Below are 13,727 nucleotides of genomic sequence, written 5' to 3'. Positions count from 1 at the left end.
GCCATGAACTGAAGTGCCAGCAGATGACAAATCAAAAATCTCATTTTCATAAAATGAACACTACTACCTCTCTCCTGGTATTTAAAGCTCTAGTCTGAAATTGCCTTTGATAAAACAAAAAAGTTAAATTTAAGTCAGAGAAAAAGAGCCTGCTGAAGTACACCACTCTGCTCAGCAGCAGACCCACAACAATACACACTGGGACACACTATAATGTATGTTTTGGAAGGCAGCACCTTCACCAGTATGCTGGGAAAAACTTTACCCTTATGAACAACTGCAATAAATAGCTCTCCTCCAGTAAAATCAGCTGAGAAATACTCCCTCAGATAAAATATAACCAAATACAAACTAATTAATGACTGATATTCTTCAAAGCAATAGATGCTGCTCTACCATTACAGGCAAGGAAAACTAAGACAAATAAATCTGTAGTGCATTAATAGTAATTACAGGAGGTTTTATTACAGTGGCAAATAAGAAAATCCAAAGCTCCTGAAAAGCAGTTTCAAAACCTGAGCCCCAGATAAGACAAGGACCCCTGTTTTTCAAGTGGCAGTCAGAAAATCAAATTTCCATGGAAAAAAGTTTTCCTTTTTTTAATATTCAGACTCCAATCTTCAAAAGTCCATATTTATAACACTCCTTTTTTAGCAATTTGCTTCTCTAATCTGAAACAGCATTGCTCACATTTACACGTAAATTAGCCCAACTGCACCATCACATTCTTTAAGCAGCTTAGTTAGTACTTGTCAAAGCATGTGTTTTAATTTTCTGTAATGTAGAACATATCATATAGAATATATCCATCTTCTCTGAACATCTGAAACTGAATAAACCAAATTGCATGCTCAGTGTGACACAGTGGGTCCAGGACACAGTATTAGAAAAAGGAAAGTACACAAACAGTAGAGGAATGACACAATATAGTTTTAGTGCTCTTCCATTTAGTGCAACCCTTCGGTCTAACTGCAAGTATAAACCACCAAATTTCACATCTGAAAGTCAATCTGATCTGCTGGGCAAACATTCAGGCAGTTTATTTTAATGGATCACTGTCTCCATCCAAACATAAATCAAACCCAGTATCAAGAATAATAGAAGATATAAGAACTTCTGGTAGCAGATCTATCTTCAAGTCATGAAACCCACAATAAACACACCCTGTATTTAAAAAAAGTCTAGTCACCATCAATGGCTTTTGTGGGGGTTTTTTTTGGGAGGGATTTATTTGGCTTTGCTGATATTATTTTGGGTCGGAGGGTTTTTTTTGAGATTCTGATACAGGATATTTACTAAACAGAATATATAAGCAGTTTTATTGTCAAGTAGCAGATTAACCTTTGCATTCCCAAACCTTTCTTCTACTTAACCTCCTATCTCAGCTGTCTCACTGGTACCTCACCTAGTTGGCATACCATCAGCTTAACATGGCCAAAATTGACCTCTTTGTCTTCCCACCCAAGCACTGCATCACCAGCATCCCCCCTGCCACTCAAACCTGTAATAAAAATGTCATTTTTGTTTCATCTTTCCTTTTCCTTCCTAATTCAGATCATAAATAAATCTTTCTGCTGCTTCTTCTACACATTAAAGACAATTTTCTTCCTTTTTGCCTGCACAGCTAAATGCTCACTTAAGCTCTTGGTTCTCATTTTGATTCATTTATTCTCAAGCTCCATTACTTCATATCAACCATTCCCTTTCAGCCCATTCTAAATGCAGTTTTTAGTTTTATCTCCATCTAGGTTTCATCACAATGGGTAAAATTTCCAAAAGCATAAAACAGCCTAAAACCCAAAGATCCTTGAATCCATTTAGGATTCTAAATGGATACGGGTCATTTTTATAAGCACTCATGCAGCTAAAGATGCAGATTATTATTAGACACATGAACATCTACAAAAGCTTCTCTCTGACAATGGCACATCAGTCACTAAGTATGTTGAAAATTGGACAATTTTACACACTCATCCACTCTTGTAATCCTTCTACCATATTCTTGTGTTTCATAAACCATTTTTTTCACATAATTTCTTAACGTTGTCCTTTTTTGCCTCTTCTTCTCTTTTGGCATTTTAAATTCTACTCCTTCTGTTACCATCTATTTTACAGTAGCTTTGCCACTTTTTCCTATGTCTAAAATATCATTTCACTTCACTCCTTCAGCATAAAATCTCTCTCCTTAATGGTACACCTAATTCTAACAAGTAGTTCACTAATGCCAGCTAAGTGTAAGATGCTTAATGCTAGAACAGTAACAAAGCAAGTAACCATTCACATAAAGTGTGCATATGTTTATAAACAATATACACCTGATTGCATATTGTCACTCTTCTTACAATTATTTACATTCAAATCTATATAATTTCTGTGTATTACAGTGAGATTGAGACTTCACTGGGAACAATAAATCATCTATCAGCATATACATTAAAACCGTAGGTTCTAATAATTCATGTACAGAGACTACATGAAAGTTACCATACATGACACCACAATTTTAAACCTAACCATAGATAAACAATATTTCATTCTTTCTTGATTGTTTCTTCCTAGGACCCCCTCTCATTGATCACAGTATAATTTTGCTGAATTAACTACTAGAAATCTAAGGTTTTTTAATTATATGAACTAAAAAATATTTTTATGCTGTTGACTGTTAACTCACTCAGAGAACAAAGGGCCTGTTGATCCTCTATCAGTCTGATCTGAAACTTAACAGGCTTGATGTCACAGAGGGACATTTATGGACTGGGGAAAAACACTTGGCCCTGTGTCATTCTAAAATGGCAACTGGTTATGGGACGTGCAGTCAGATAGCCATGGCCATCAGCCAGTGTGCATCCACCTCCAACCCAGGCCATACAGAAGGGTGAGAGCACTGACTCCCTAGAATATAGTGTGGTTTAGAGGCTTGGTTAAATCGCAAACTTTGCCCTTGGAGTCAAAATTAATATAAACCACCCATGATATCAACACGACAACAGCAATTTCTCCTCTGTTTGGTCAACTGAGCCATCATGTTCCCTACGCCCCTAACCAGCACCATTACTAGGTCCTGTCTATAATGTGTCAAAGTTTCTGTCCCTGTAAAAAACACCATTCACCTAGCTCTTTGCTCAGCTTTGGTGAAATAATTCCTGTAGACAGTCAGCAAGCTAGCCAATTTTTAATTATCTTTCTTTCAAATCAGGTAAGTTTTTCACTCAGTCTATGGTTTGGCATCATAAATGCTACAGGGAGCATGAAGGACACAGTAAGTGCAGGCAGTGTGACTATGAAAGAGGAAGCAGGGAACTGCCTCTGCTGGCACTTGTGCCAAACTAAATTACTATATGAACATGGCTTTAGACCATGAGCAAATCACAGCTATTAACAGCCTCTGACAAGTTATAATAAATCTCTACCTTCTGGATTGATTTTTAAGGTATACATATGCGAAGGAGCACAGCATAACAAAACAAAACCTTAAGGAGAAGGTATTTGACAGCTTTCAAGGGTAAGCTTCATACATAATGAAATTACTTAAGAAATATTTCAGAGTTCATTTCTATAGTAATTTCACAGCTATAAAGTAATATTATTCTAATCAAAACTTCAGTGCCCATTATGTAGTAAACCATGTCGCCTTTTTTTTTTCGCTATTAGAATGTTTTGATAAGCACTAAATATGACAGCAAAAACTATCATATCTATTCTATAAAAACACCCCTAGGTTAAAGCCTATATAAATGCATCCCATAAAATACTTGGATTTTTTCCCTAAAAGAGGTACTAAAACTTTCCCCCTTAATTCATTAGCTTTCATTCAACTTTGATTGCCGCTATAAAATGCTCTTTCTTTTTATGATGCCATGATCAGGTTTTTTTGGCTTACCATAAAGGAAGTGAACATCAATCATTTGTATTATTCTATCATGATCAGTGCTCAGAAGGGAATGCTCAAGTAATTTTATTAAATCATGCATTACCTACAGCTTGCAGTTAAAGAAAAACAAACCACTGAATCCAAAGCTCTAGTTATCAAAGAAATATGAATTGCCCTTTTCAATATGTATTATTAAGCATCCTGTACAAAAAAACCCTCTAGTATTGAAGCCAAAACTGATTCACATGAGATATGTTTAGGGATGAAGCACTAAGAAATTTCTGGCAGAAGTGTTAATTCAGCACATTTTCAATGACGGAATAAAATGGCCAGCACATGTATTAATCATCTGATATTATCTTTTGTGCAACACATGTACTCCTCTCCCTTTAATTGTTGCTAGCTGAAACGGTACTTGAGCTGAGCAGAGACTTGAGGATTAAGGTCATAATGATATACAGCCAGAACTGCTTTGCCAGGTCTTCTGCTGAGTACATCTTAGCCACAACTCTCAAGGCTCCCCTTCTGCTAAAAGTTGCAATCAAGAGACCCAGATAATAAAAGATACTGAAACGACCCACACCAAGAGGCATGTCCTAGTTTTTTGTGAAACACGTTTGGTTGGTCACAAACGCTCCTTTCCTTACGTCTCGTGGTAGAGACCAGGAGCACGATGCATTTTTCCATGTGGGAGTATCACTCCTGACAACTTGCTCATAAAGACGGTTCCTCATGCTGAACTTCATACTTTCTTAGAACTGTCCAGAAACTTGGAGAGGACTTTCACATTCCTCCCTTTATGTTTCAGTTAACATAGTTCCCACAAATGCTGTTGGATACCCAGCCCTGGGTAAAATGTAGTTACTTTGTACTGTAACATATCAGAGTGCACCATAATACTTCCAGTAGCAATGCTAGCTCATTTCCACTGGGTCTCAAACTTTGGCTGCGAGTCTGTGGGAGTGTTTCTGTGCATTCCTTGGCTGTGGATCTCTGTTAACTTTCATTATTTTCTAGCTGACAGAATTAAAATGGAGACAAGCAAGTATGCCTCCACATTCATGAAGTGACATAAGGGGTTAAAACTAGGAAAAAAGAATGGTTTAGACTATATCTCTAGACAAATCAAAACAATATAATGAAATGCATTTATTCTCTCGCCTGCAAAGAGATGCTGTACTAACAAATTTACTAAAATGCAAGAAACTCTCAGGTAGAGAAAACAGGCAATTAATTGCTTTCATATTTAAGACATGACAGAGGAAACAACCCAACTTCAATCCCTGAAGGCATACAAAGAATCTCTACATCTAAAAGAGTATGATTGCCTAGAGGATAAGGGCTGGGAAAAAGCCCATCACGATAGAAGTAGAGAAATGCTCCTCAAAGTCATACTACAGAACACTTCATCTAAGAAGCATATACTTATGGGAAAGCCACAGCAGTGTTCAGCTCCTGTGATACCCAGTCTGGTGTTATAGGAAGATCTGCAACAGTAGCAGTCTTCCCAAATATTTCATGGGCCACATGCATCTGTACTGTCTTTCTGAGCTGCTTCAGGTCAGTCCATGTTTCCTTCACCAGCTGGCTCAGAGTGGCTCACATCCATATCATTCTTTGCAACCTCTGCTTATAGTTGCCTGGTCCTGCTCACACCACAAGTCACTCAAAGTAATCTGTGGCTTGGTACCAATACTACAGATACTCACCCATAGGCATCTCTAATATATTTGCATATAGCACATCTATGACCGCTCAATGACCACTAGTTTTTGTCTATGGATGCTCAAGGCATATCACACAGTGGTTAGGGAATGGTTCTGGTACCATGAAGCAAAGATGATCCAGGGGACAGGTGCCCAGAATGAAAGGAGGGGTGATGCAAGCTGAACCACAAAGGCCATAAGAGTAGTCAAGAGTTTACTGAACCCATGTATCAGACCAGTCCAGATCTGCAATACAAGCTACATCAACAGTGTAATGTAATTAACATATGCTGTCTCATCTGACAAGATCTATGTGTTTTCCAAAAGACATGCTAAATACTGCATCAACCTCTAAAATACCTTATTCTTCTTCCAGACACCCTAAATTGAAAAGGGACTTAAAATTAAAACAAAACTGAACACCGTTTATTAACAAAATACCCATGTTAAGACCTACAATAAATAAAACAATAAAATTAAGACTTTCCCGTTTTGAAGGGAGGAAGAGGCTACAGCAATTGACTCCAGCAAAATGTTTTAAAAATTCCCTAGAAAAAGTCTATTTTCCAATTATGGCTGGTATTGACAAAACTAAATTACTTGCAAATTATGTCAGGAATCTTTGTTTCCCCCTCTCACAATATACATATATATAGCTCTCTTTCCCTAGTGAAATGGTTAATCCTTACTGAGACTGAATAACTCTCTAGTGGTAAGGGTAGCAAAAGAAAACCAAATTACCAAAATATCTCAAGATTTTAGTAACATTCTATGACTAGTCACAGAGTAAGCAAAGCAGCGCTTTGAAGATCCAATTCAAAAGCTAACACTGGTAAGAGTGTCTCATTTATTTGCATATTTATATAGTAACTCTCCATAATTCAAAGAAAAATAAAAGCTAAAACCAAACAAATTAAAATCATAAACATAAATAACTAGGAGTTACTAAATACTTAATCTGTGATGTCATCTAGTGGACATTTGTATGGAAAGGTTCCCAGGCACATCTCACATCACCACTGGTCCCCATATTTTTAAGCAGGCACAAAAAAAGCTGTTGGTGTTCCATGACTGCACAGAGCTCCCAGTCTTATTTGTTCAGAGTTTTCTGTGTGTAGGAGTAACACTGCCAGGTAGCAAAGAGCAGAGATAGTTAAGGGGCAGAATTCTGTGGAGGTGACTACAGCCACACCATACCTTAGAGCTGGTGGGGATGTCCCTACTCAAGGGCTCTAGCCCAGGAGGGTGTTCTTTTTGCTCCGGGAGCACCACCCACTTCCCTCTGCTAGGTGCTGTTGTCAGTATGTGTGTCGCTGTGCTTAGCATGAGAGGAAAATAATAGTCAAATAAATAGTTATAAACATCTGGACCTCGCTGTCCCCACAGGAAGACCTGGCTCACCCACCACCGCTGGACCCATCCTTCTCATGTTTTCTGGAAGGAGTCTGAGACAGACAGACCTTCTCTCTTCCCTTTTCTCTGCCCTCTGCCAGTTTATTGTGTGGTCATGGCACATTTTGGCAAAAGAGGTAGAGCCTTGCTATTATAGTGCTGGGCAGCAGAAATGAGCAAACATTTATCTCTTGCACACCAAATTCTGAAAACTTGGCTCAGGATTAAGTCAAGATTTTTAACATCCATGAAATAGAACAAACTATCAAGAATGTGAACTGTGAAGCTAGTTCTGCCTTGAGCAGGAGGTTGAACTAGCTGCCAAATACTGAAGTTTGAACATGCTTCATCCTTTATACATATGTTCCAACTACAAAGACATGGGAAAACAGTCTCCTTTTTACCCACAATTGCAGCTCATTAATCCTGATTCTTGGCTTGTCACCTGACCAAAAAGATGATATTTGCTAGCTTTTACATTTCAAGCTCCACTCTTTACCATGGAAAAATGTCTTACATGTCTGAAGTAAGGAAGATCTTTTTTCTCAGTAGGCATTCCCCACTTATAGCATAAACACACAAAATTCTGCTGAAGCCATTTATGTGATTTCATATTGCTTGACTCAAGCCCACATCAAGTTCTGTTACTGTATATGAATTTCCAAAGTAAACTTAGATTTATACCCTATCATATAAAGTTCAGCATTTTAACAGGGATAGTTGGAATTTGCAATAAATTTATAGTTAAGTTGAAAACACTGAGCTAACAAACTTCATTAAATGCTTTTAGGATATACAGTAATCTTACTTTGGGATTCCTTATTTTGCCTTTATTTAAGTATGCAGTAATAAATTACTATTCCAGAGCTAGGTTTATATCCTGTAAAGTTGCTGCTACTTAGCTCACAGGTAAATAGCTAAGGAGTATAGAGACTGTCTCGGATCTGCTCCTGAAAGAGCAAGAATGTTAATGAGTTGAAAAATGAATGTCTTAAATACAGTAAGGACACAGCCTCCACAAAGGGCCTGAGATGCTAGAAAACAGTAGTCATACTAACTGTAGTGTCATCACTCGTCATGTTTCTAAAGATAACTACTGTCAGATAGAAATAAATTCTTTTTTACTGTAGTATCAGTGGATCTTTCTTTATAGTACTGCTGTCTCGCTAGATGGTCAATAGGTCACACACACCTCGGAATGTCCTTGCATCCATTTAGAATAACTGTACATAAAGCTCATTTATCATGCCTTAGTAAAAGGCAGGTCTTCCAATCTTATTCCTCTTTTTAATTGTCCCCAAAAAAACCAACCCAACCAAACCCCAAGCTAATAAACCACCACCACCCTCAACTTGTATGGACTGAATACAAATATATACAGAATTTTCCGAATCTCCCTCTTTATCAGTCTGCATTAATACAGCTATCTGTGCTTTCATTTGCATCTCTCTGTTCCCAATAGTAACTTCTGCACTAGAGTCTTCTATTAAAGGCAAGCAGCGCTGATTGATTGTTGCCTGGCTTCCCGCACCGCTCCCCATCCCAAGCCATTCACAATGGGCTCATTGCTTCCTTCCATCACCTTAGCCTGAATGCCTGAAGCGATGTATCCGTATCTAAGCTTCAGATCAGACTTTCAAGGAGCAAAGGACCTAATTAAATCAACTGGAAAAGGAGTCTAATCAATAGCAAGCTATAAACTCCCATCTTTGTTTTATCTGTAAATATATAAATTAGAAACGAAAAGTTGAATGCAGGAAAAGAGATTGAAAGAAGCGCTATCCAATCTACACTACTCAATGCTTCCATTGAATTAAGTCTCAAACTATTTAAAAGAATAGCTTGAATTTTAATCAGGAAATGCAATATTCATTGTGTGCTTTAATTGAGGCAGGTGAAAAACGTATCATTTTTTTCCCCGTTTTCAGCTCTTCTTTTCAGCCAGCAATTTCTGCTCCTTCACAAGCCTTTCCTTCAACTATTCAAGGTACAAAATTATTTTTAATCTCCAGTATATCCTAGACAGTAGTTTAAACCTCACACTGCAATCTCTGCCTTCGCCCATTCAGTTTTGAATGCAACATAATAGATACAAATTCTTCTCAAATATGCCTTCATTATTCACAATTTTCACTGTAGCAGTTTCTTAAATGCCGCGTACGCTGTGTTAGCTCAATGAGTTCCACAGCAAGCGGACTTTTCTGTTCACTTAAAAGGGGCTTTGGCAATCCAAATGACATTGATAACCCCAAGCACCACTTGCATTTCCTCTTTGCATGAAAGCTGTCGGTTTTCCTCCCCTGTTAACATTGTTCTTGCCATCTAGACCTTTATAAGCCATAGGCTGCGTGACTGTTTTGCATACTGCTATCTTTACACACAATGCTGAACTGGTGAGCACCTATTACAACACCACTGAATCTCCAATCTATCCCTCTGTGTCTGCTTTGCTCATTTTAATTTGATTGCAAAGTGCTAGCCACACGTTCTTCTCAAACTTCCCTTCTTTTATCTGCAGGCTGTTACATCCACATGCAAAGAGAGAGGACTCCATATTTCTAACACTACATACAGCACTTACTAAAAGAATTCTCTCTCCTGCAGCTGGCTTTCCATACACGCATATGCAGATTAACTTCTTGGTATCTCTCCTATCTTTCTTCGTGTAACCAGAACTCTCCTCAAATCCCAGAGAAGCAGATACATCTGAATGGAGTTCTTGCTTTTAAGCCAAACGCTAAATTGGCACAGAAATTGCAATCAAAATACACTTTGTTAGATGAATATAATTTATATGTATTGCAAACATTTTTTCCCAGTAATAGCTGCCTAAACCAAAATGCATAAATCTGACTCCTTTATTCCCCTGTTTTCCTTCAAAACAATATACACGATCATGCAGGATAGCCCTACACTGAATCCAAGAACATAATAGCTGTTGAATCTGTTCACAAACTGTAACCAGATTTGGGAGGTCTCAGAAATAAACTTCTAGTTTTCCAGGCGGTTGAAATGGGCATGTGGACAGAGATGCCCATTAGTGCTCTCACCGAAGGGCAGTCAGCAGCAGGTGATCTCCCTGCCAACCATCTCACTTGCATGGGTGAGACAGATAATTAACACAGCTGAGCTCAGGGCAACCCACCACTCACTCGTGCTGTCAAAACTGCAGGTAGGAAAGGCTGGACTAGGCACCTGTCAAGTAACTACAAGTACTTCAGAGGATGAGGTTCAGAGATTGAGCTAGCACAACTGAGCTGCAACAGGATTAAAAAAAAACTGAAAGAACATGCTTGATTTCCCTACAAAACCCATAAAGGACATGTTTGTCAAGGGAAAACGCAAGTAATAGTCTCAACGGAACACATACTGGTGACAGCAACCAATTCACTTTTCACTCCAACCTTAAATCTGCTAAGAACTTGCAATGAGTCACAAATCAAAACCTGCAACTGTCTATCACTACAATTTTTTTTTTTTTACAGTAAAAAGTTTTAAAAAAACTCTTAAATATCCAATGGATAGTCGCTGTGTTTATTAACATTGATTATTCATAGAATCCTAAAAAGTTTTGGGTTGGAAGGGATCTCAAAGACCATCTAGTTCCAACCCCAATGCCATTGTCAAGGACACCCTCCACCAGCCCAGGCTGCCTAAAGCCCCATCCAAACAGTCCCTCTCCAGGTTTCCTGTAGGCCCCTGTAAATTCCCAAAAGCATGCACTACATTACATTGAATGGGTGCTTTTTTCAAGTTGCTATTCATTTTCAAAAATTCTTGGAACCCCAGTGCTCTATCTTCCCTACAAATCACTGACTTGCATTAAGTTTGCATGAGCATTTCCGGCTCTTTCCACATTGCATTACTCATTTTATGAGTGTGTGTCTGAAAAAATTAGGTGGGGAACATAAACTATATTTAAGCCTTGCTTGCCTAATTAAAAAATAAAGGATCCTACCATGTGCCCACAAAACTTACATTTTAGTTATATCTATGTCATTTTGATTTACAGGAAGAAGCAATTTGCCCTTAGTTTCTAGGTTTTTGGTGTGTGTGTGGGGTTAATTCAAGAGGAAAAAGGATGGTTTAGTAAACTGTAAGAAAATAAGTGATTATTTCTAACACAAGTCATTTAAAATTTAAAACTAGATTTACCCAGTATCCTCAATGCACAAGTACTTTAAAGTTGTCTCTTGCTTCAACTTTGCATTAACTTCATGACAGATAATTAATATCTCCAGAATGCTTAACTAACACCCCTTCCCAAAACTTATCTGATTTACGAGTATATCCATATACACATACACAAGGCTGTCTAGATCAGATGATGCTGAACAATATAAATCTCTTACTGATGTTTTTAAGCAAAATGTAAATCTGATGAATTTTACACTCTAATTCTTACAGCTGACGTAGGGACAAAATAACCTAAGGGAACATTATCATCTTCAGTCTATCACAAGAGTTCTGAAAACTCTGAAGTATTTGAACCATGCCAGAAATGTTTCTCTTCTGCAAAAAAACCCTGGAACTTAGCATAGCTGAAACAGCCCCCTTACCCCCAGACTGGTAACTACTGAAGATTCATTGATGTACATGTAACATGCTTCACTTTGCAAGTGAAGAGTTTAAATTAATTCTTCACCTATTTTCCTTCTTTGATGAGTTTGAGCTAAAAAAGGAAAGCTGTATTGGCAATAAAAATGGAGGGGGAGGGTGGGGGAGGGATAAATGTAGCATTAAGCAGTACCTGCAGTACCTTGTGCTGTTTTTGTGTTACAGTAAAAAAGTAATTCTATTAGTTGTATCTCTCTCAGAGACTATATGATCACATCAGAAAGAGCTTATCTTACATCTTGATAATTTACTCAACAGCAAAAAATCAAAGAGCCACTTTATATAAGCAGTTTTTAATGCTGGGGTTTGTCTGTCTGCTTTGTCTCTTGCCTTCAGACAGAAAAGCTCAGGGAAAAGGGATTCTCTTCCGCTTACTGACTATCAGCTATTTTCATTTTGAGTCCTGTTTGCAACTAGGGTTTGGGGCACTAACAAGTTGCAAGAAACCAATTCTTATATACCACAACACTGAACATCTGGTGTATATATCTAGTTTCAAAGCTGCAATCATTTTCAAGGAAAGTAATTCTTTGGTCTTTTGATCAACAGTCAGTAATGGTAAAATCTTACAAGCATGTGTCCCTAAAAAAAAGTTAATTAAATGACAAAAGCTACAAATCCAGATAAAAAGTTCTCTGAGGAGCAGAGTGTCAAAAATTATTGTTATATTCAGAAAAACATACTCCTTGGAAATGAATATTTCATGGCGGTAGTTCACAAAATGCCAAAAGTATATAACTGTTTCCATTTATATAAATGTTGCTGCTAATTTAGAAATACGGTTCATTAAAGGCCACACGGCTAAATCAAATCTGGTTTATGCTCACTAATTTCCATGTTCTGTTAATGTATTGGCTGTGTTTTTTATTTTAATGAACTAAGTTTTTAATGTCTGTTGCTAGCTACCGTTAAATGGCCAGCTTTCTACCACATCTGGCTTCTTATTACATATAAAGAGCAGCTGCTCTAATGCGCTCCACCATTTCAGACAGGAGATGTTCTTTTCCCGTACAAATACCTCAGCACAATGCATCATTTATGTTTAATAACAGCCAAAAACTCTCCAGAATTACACTTCTCCATTCCTAGCAGCTGGGTTGAGTTTGCATTAACCTGATGCGGCAAAAGAACAAAATGAATCAGATAAAAATTAAACTCCTTGCAGCACCAGTCTGAAGCCGACAAACACTGAATGCTTACAAAGCCTGTTGAAGTCAAATGGATGTACAGATGCTCAGCAGTGCTAATAATGAGGCTTTGTGGCCTTGGGTCATTAAGAAACAATAAAGTAGACTAATTTGAAGCAAATCTGAAGCCTTAAAATAAATCTTAACCTACTTAGTATCTATCATTGCTGTGGTTTGAGGAATGGAAGGTAGCATCAAATTCCCAAAACCTTCAAGTAATCAGACAGATGACAAAGGTGACCGGAACGGTGACAGTATTTTTCACTTTGTATTTCAAAATTAATAACTCATTTCCAAATAAAAGATTAGAAAATGGACCAGAACTGTAACATTGCTGACACACACAAGTACTAACTTGGCCTGCATTTCCCCATTTGAGGTAATATCTAACTTTAATATCTATGAAGTACCTCATTGAATTGAAAAATATTGTTATTAATAATTTTAATAACAATAATAAGGCATACTAGTGTTTTCTTACTTAAGAGGCCACATGTATCTTCCCAGTTGTTGGGTTTGGATTTTTTGTAATCTTCCAAAATCAAGTCCTAAAAATTCTGGTGTCCTCAATTAAGTACTATGCCTTTCTCCTTACTGAAGTCTAAATCCATAAATCTTAATATAAATATTCTTCTGTGTTCAACAGATACATATACATAGGCATACATCTCTTTTACTATTTTAGGCACAGCAAAGTAAAAATGCAGTAATTTCTTAACATGACCACTGTACTTATATAAATATCACATCTATTTAAGTGTGGTTTTAACTTTCATTAGTGGATACAACAGTGTAACCTAAGAATTTTAGAAGCTGCCACTTGGAATATATACCATCAAGGAGATTACCTATTTTAGGTATATGAATTCAAAGGAAACATACTCCTGAGTTATTTTCTAATTTTTAATCTGTTTTTCAAAATCAGTTGGGAATTACTACTCTGTATTTACTCAT

Source organism: Gallinula chloropus (genome assembly GCF_964237585.1).
Source record: "Gallinula chloropus genome assembly, chromosome: 1".
In the NCBI taxonomy this organism is placed as follows: Eukaryota; Metazoa; Chordata; class Aves; order Gruiformes; family Rallidae; genus Gallinula; species Gallinula chloropus.
The sequence above is the reverse complement of the archived record's forward strand: the minus strand, read 5'-3'. Positions refer to the sequence as shown.